This window comes from Rhincodon typus, chromosome 1 (genome assembly GCF_021869965.1).
Source record: "Rhincodon typus isolate 14 chromosome 1, sRhiTyp1.1, whole genome shotgun sequence".
NCBI lineage: Eukaryota > Metazoa > Chordata > Chondrichthyes > Orectolobiformes > Rhincodontidae > Rhincodon > Rhincodon typus.
The window spans coordinates 37,003,115-37,009,764 of record NC_063332.1 but is presented as its reverse complement, the minus strand read 5'-3'; the positions used below and the strand labels follow the sequence as shown (position 1 = coordinate 37,009,764).

Here is a 6,650-nt window from a genome sequence, read left to right as displayed (position 1 = left end):
AGAGTTTTATTCCAGTTATTTTCTAAATATGAATCTGATATTTTTTGTTACTGGGTGCTCCTCATTTTCCACGAACCCCAAGCAGAATAGTTCGTACGTGTCTCAGAAACAGTTGAAGATTTCATTTCAGTGCATGGGAAACAAATTGTGGACTTTCCCGTGGTGACTTCAGTGTATTGTCACTAGAAGCCTGTTACCTCTGATGGCTGTTTTTCTTTACAGAGATGAAGCTATGCGGACAGCTGGCACTCCAATCACCAAATCCAGCAAAGATATGGAAAACCATGTCTTCCTGAAAGCAAAGACAAGGGTAAGGGAGAAGGCTGTGAAATATGCTGACCTTGATTCGTGCTCAAGGGAACAAACTTTCACTTCTGGCACCATTCTGTTTAAGCTCTTCTCTACATTTTTTTAACTGGAAGTAAAGCTCTCTTGACGCTGACCCATCAAACAACCCCACAACAGGGATAACACGAGGTTAGATACAGCGTGAACCTCCCTCTACACTGTCCCCAACAAACAGTCCCAGGACAGAGACAGCATGAAGTTCGAGACAGAGTAGAGCTCACCCTTCTCTTTTAAATTGAAAGTAAAGCTAGTTCCACTGTCCAGATCACACACTTCCAGGACAGGACTGTGAGGAGTTAGACACAGAGTAAAACTGCCCCTATGCTGTTCTCATCATACAGCCCTGGGACAGGCGCAGTATGGGGTCAGATACAGAATAAAATTCCTTTTACACTGTCACAATTAATCATTCCCAGTGATCTTTATCTATTATTATCAGTTAAACTGTTGTATGTTATCATGACTGTGGCATATGGTCAGGTTTTGTTCTGTTCCCTATTCCAACAGGAGGAGTATCTTAGTTTGGTGGCAAGGCTTATTCTGCACTTTCGAGACATTCGTAAGTACTGTCACTTATTTCAGTTCTGAAGATTTGTTGAAGTTGCATCTGATTTTTTGTTCATGGAGCACTCATACTGTTGAGTGGTGTTGAAGTTAGTTAATTTTCCTGAAAATGGAAGGTGCCTTTTAATGGTCTAGGTCCATGAGGTTACACTGCCTGAACAACCTGCACTCCTGCTGAAGTTGACTATTGCAAGTCTTCTTCAGCCTGGTGTTTTTCTGAGGGCTACTTTCACCTTATTACCTTTTTATACAAATCTGAGGTGCTGATGGGTGGTAGGAACAGATTGAACAGTAATGTTCAGCAGCCATTTTGACGTGCCCTTTGGAAGGAAATATTTACAGGGCTATGGGAGGAGTGGGATAGTTGAATTAATTGTGTAACATTCAAGCAAAGACAAGGTGGGCCGAATGCATCTCCCTTGTGCGTTGTGGTTGCAGTGGATGAAGTTTACAAGATGCACTGCCATAACTCATCGATGCTTCTTAGACAGGCCCTTCCAAACCCACAGCCTCCACCGTCTAGAAGGATAAGGCAACAGATACATGGGAACACCACCACCTTCAAGTTCCCCTCCAAGCCACTCACCATCCTGACTTGGAAATATATTGTTTTTTCTTTACTGCAGTGTGTAATTGCCATATAGCTCACTCATGATGACCAATAACAGAAGCCCCAATGTTAGTTATTGATTTGTTGGGTGAAGGGTTAAAAAAAAACTGTTCATTCCAGTTCAATTGCAATGCAGCTTCAGGCTGAGCTCAAGCCCTGGATAAGCAGGGTGTTGTGCTTCTTTTGAATTAATATTTGGGGTTGTGAATAGAGCACAGCAGTTTCTTGACTATGATTTATTGTAACTGAATTAGCACTGAGTTAGTAAGTTGTTAAAACTTAAGGTTTTGTTAAAATGTTCATTCTTGGGATGTTGCTGCCACTGGCAAGGCTGTCATTTTTTGCTTGCCATTAGAATAATGGAGTTGCTTGCTAGGCCACTTCAGAAGCCAGTTAAAAGCAGAACTGGAGTGTCATGTAGCCCAGATTGGGTAAAGATTTTGGATTTCATTCCCTTAAGGACATTACTGACTGGGGTGGCATTTTTTGATTGTCTAGCAGCTTCATGGTCACTTTTACTGACACCAGATTTTTATTTCCAGGTTATTTTAAAACCAAGTTTAAATTCTGTAATGTCAGGGTAGGATTGGAACTTGCGATCTTTCAATTATTAATCTGATAACACAAATTATGCCTCCCATGAGTAATGTAATTTCAATACAACAATTGCAATATACCATTCAATGTCTCTGAATCCTACTGTTGTTCCTCACAGGCCAGAATTGCTTTCATTCAATGCAACAATGAACAATGTATGATCTTTACTTTGCTAAGTCTTATGTTATTTGTAAGTGATGATCTGAGCAATACTTCCTGTGCCCAAATGCAAGTGATGCAATGGCCCTAATACCAATGCATATATTTCTCTAGTCAGTAGAACATCTATGCACAGCTTTCTGACTCCTGTCCCACAATCAATTATCCACCGAAATTGTCACTGTCCCTTTGAGACTTTGTGCTTAAATATTAGACTTACTCAGAAGCAGAACATGTTTTATCAAATATCTTTTGAAAGCCTCTATATACATTGACCACACTACCGTTATTAGTCCTGTCTGTTAGCATCACTCCATCTTATTAATCAGATACAATTTTCTTTTAAGAGATACGTCTTTGCAGTCCCAAATGATGCCTGCTCTCCAAACGAGATCTAACTTTGCCAATGACAACTGGCTAAGTAGTTTTTTCCAACAGTGATGCTAGGCTGTAATAAGCAGGTTCACCCATCTCCTATATTTTGGTTAGGGATATAATATTTGTAACTCTCCAATGTTCTACTCTCCTCAATCTGAAGGAAGTTGAAAGATTGTGATTTAACCTTTTGTTATCTCTTCTCTCAACCCCCTCAAAACCTGTAATACATTCCACCTTGACCAGCTGACTTGTGAATACTGAATGATATCAGTCTAGTTAGCATTTCTTTTCGATTTAGTTTCATCAGATCCAAATATCTCTAAGTCCCTTATCCTATCTGCAGTATCACCATTCTTCCTTTCTGACATCAGAGGGAGGGAGAGACGGCGTGGGTCTGCGAGGGAGGGAGGGAGAGATGGCATGGGTCAGCGAGGGAGGAAGGGAGGGAGAAGCTGACTGCACGTTCTATGTGGGAGAGACTATGGGATCAGAGAGGGAAAGACTGCAGGAATCAGCGGTGGAGAGACAGACTGCAGATGCCAGGGAATGGGAGAGTGGGTGGGTGATTGTGTGAGAGATAGACTACAGGGGTCCGTGAGGAGAAGAGAGACTGTGGGGTTGGGGAGTGTGTAATAAAGAGACTGACTGTAGGGGTCAGAGAGGATGAGAGAGAGAAACTGCAGGAATCAGGGAGGGTATGTGTGTGAGAGAGAAAGAAAAACTGCAGTGGTCAGGGAGGGAGAGAGAGTGAGAAACTGCAGGAGTCAGAGAGGGTCAGTGTGTGATAGAGGGAGAGAAAAACTTCAGGGGTCAGGAAGGGTGAGAGAGAGAAAGAGATTGTGAGTGTCAGAGGGTGAGGATACAGTGAGGTTCATTGATGAAGTGAGTGAGACTGTAGGGGTTAGTGAGGGAAAGAGAGACTGCAGGGTTTGATGGGGGAACGAGGGACTGGTTTCAGTCTGGCAGGGTCAGTGAACTGATTGACCCTTATCTACCCTTTGAATTGGCCTAGAATCAACTCAATTTTGTCAAGCATCTCAGAAATGTCTAAGCAAAATAAAATGGCAGACCACCAGCATTAAGCTAAGCATTGACTTGGCAAAGGCAAACTGCAGATTCCTCCTCATAAACATTTGGAGGCTTGTGCGAAAATTGGGAGAACTGTCCCACAGATAAGCCACAGCCTGACATAGTCATACTCAATGAATCATACCTTGCCAAATACCACCACCATCATCCCTGGCTATGTCCAGTCCCACCAGCAGGATACCCATCAGAGATCATAGAGCAATGACATACCGTTGGGAGGGCTTAGCCTTTGGAGTTCTGTGGACTCCATCAAGTCTTGTGACTTTAAACCCATCACAGCTTATGAGTTAGTATTCCTCCAAGTTGAACACCAATTAAAAGAAAAACCAAGGGTGACAAGAGCATAGAATATAATGTAGCTGAGGGGCTTTGATGTCCATTACCAGGTGTGGCTTGGCATCACCAGTATTGACTGAGCCCTGAAGGACATAGCTGCTAGACTGGGTCTGTGGCAAGTGGTGAGGGAAATATTTACTTGACCCTCTCCCAACCAAACTGCCTGCCAGAAATACATTAGTCCATGACAGTATGGACATAAATGACCACTGCACAGTCCTTGTGGAGATGTAATCCCATCTTCACATTGAAAAAATCCGTCATGTTAGATGCAGCTACTACTGTACAAAACAAGATAGATTTAAAACAGAACTGGGACTCTGTGAGGCACTGTGGGCTATCAGCAGCATAATTGTATTCAATCGCAATCTGTAAGTTCATAGTCCAGTATATACCCCACACTACTATTGCCATCAACCTTGGTTCAATGAATGATGGAGGTGGTCCAGGTAGGAGCAGCATCAAGAATACCTTAAAAAAAAAAAAGGCGTCAGTCTGGTGAAGTTGCGGCACAGCGGTATTTGCATACCAAACAGCAGAAAGAACATGTAATAGTCAGAATTAAGCAATTCCACAACCAACAGCTAAGACCTAACCTCTGCAATCCTGCCACATCCATGGAGAATAGTGGTGGACAACACATGGGAGGTTGAAACTCCACAAGTATCTTTGTCCTTAAACATTTTCACCCCTCTTCAATGAAAGCTACCTGAGTGGATGATCCATCTCCACCTCCTCCTGAGGTCCCCGGGTGTCAGTCTTCAACTGATTCCATTCATTACATTTAACACTCTGTAACCCGGTCTTATCGTAGTTTTAAACTGTGGGTATATCACATTGTTGTTACTGCTGTTAATTTGGGTTTTGAGAGCCAGTGACCAATCTATAAAAGCCATCCATAAATTATTGCCACCATCCCCCGTGGACCTGTACCCACCAATACACCTACACTTTTTAGAGAACAAGGCACTTGTCTCCAGACCCAGCCTGAGTAAGGAAAACAGATTCTAGAAATAGGCAGACAAGCAGGAGGCTTGAAGAAGGGTTATACCCGAAACATTAACTGCTCCTTTCCTCCAGATGCTGCCTGGCTTGCTGTGTCCTTCCAACCTCCTGTTTGTCTACCTTGGATTCCAGCATCTGCAGTTTTTTTAATGTCTCTAACCAGATTCTAGAAATTTATGGTTTGAGCCCTTTTTTGTGTTAAAGTGGATGCAGTATGGTATCTTGCACGCTTAACTCTGATGCTGTGTTGAAAATGCTGAAGGACGTATTTCCTCTTTTTAAGCTTCTGATGTGTTGTGTTTTCACAGATAAGAAGAGTCGAGCTGGTGGTAAGCAGTGTTTAATTCCAAACTTTGGTGAGATACAACAAAATTTTGCCTATAAAATGATTGACTGATTACCTGATTCAGGCCTGTAATTGCTGTGATTGCCATAACAGCAATGCATAGATATCCTGACATTTTGTTTTTTGTTCACGGAGTGTGGGCATCACTGGCAGTGCCAGCATTTATTGCCCATCCCTTATTTGGAGCTTTCTTCTTGAACCACTACAGTCTATGGGATACAGAGACAGATTTGTCATGTGGTCAGTTAATAGCTAAAGATGTGATGACGTTTTCTGTGCAACTGGTCAGTCCTGATGAAAGTGAACAATAGCTTGCAATGAGGGACACTTTCCTAATATCTCTGTTGGTGTTCACTGCAAGACCTTGTAATGGCGGTGTGTACAATGTCGAGACCAGAAGATTCCTTGTGACCTTTCCAGTCTCTGTTCTAAACTGGGATTGCAGTGGGGCTACTCAAATTGACCTCACTGCTTCTTGGCTTTGCAAGGGTAAAATGAGGCATCCTCTGTCACAAGGACTATTCATCTGCCCATTGAGTAAGGAGAGGATCAGGCTCTGTTGTGATAGTCCTTGGGATGAATGCCTTGTTGCCACTCAGGCTCTCTCTACATGTTCCTGATCCACAGTGCTCCACATTTTTCTAGCAAGGTGCTGGTGTCATTTCGCTCAGACTCAGTTCATGTCTGTCCCACATTATAGCTAATGCGAACTACTCCTGTTGAATTCAGAGTCTCTCAAAGCATATAGTGATTCCTGCAATGACTGTTATGAACTAAACCATGCATGCTGTTGAAGTCCACGCTTTATTCTTGGGGTAAGGATGATTGGGAACTTTGCGTTCTCAACTGTTTGTAAATAAAGAGTCCTTATTAGGCTGCTTTGATGAGTTGATGCATAGAGGTGAGCTAGTAATCGGCCATACAAAGAAGGTTTCAGCCTCAGTCCTAGACCCAGGATAATCTCACCTTATTTTGCAGACAAACTGTGATTCTCCATAATGCCCTTGGGCTTTGGAGGTGGGGAAGATGTTCATGCTTTTGCTCACTACTCAAAAGAAATGTGTGCATGAAATGTTGTAAGAGGATAAGATATTTTACCAACATCACACTCTTGGCTTGTGTCTCGACAAGTTGTAACTGGCTAATGTAACCTCAAGAAGGTTGAAAGAGAAAACAAGAATGAAAGTGTGCAATATTCAGTTAAAGCTTTTTCTGCTT

The 6,650-nt window shown here is 42.6% G+C and overlaps 1 long non-coding RNA gene across 1 annotated transcript; it reads left to right on the top strand.

Annotated features, from left to right (window-relative positions):
* Positions 1-203: 203 nt before the first annotated feature.
* LOC125484480 lies at positions 204-5,442 on the top strand. The gene is made up of 3 exons (XR_007263329.1): positions 204-310; positions 856-907; positions 5,395-5,442. It is a non-coding gene; the product is annotated as an uncharacterized LOC125484480 (long non-coding RNA).
* The last annotated feature ends 1,208 nt before the right edge of the window (positions 5,443-6,650 follow it).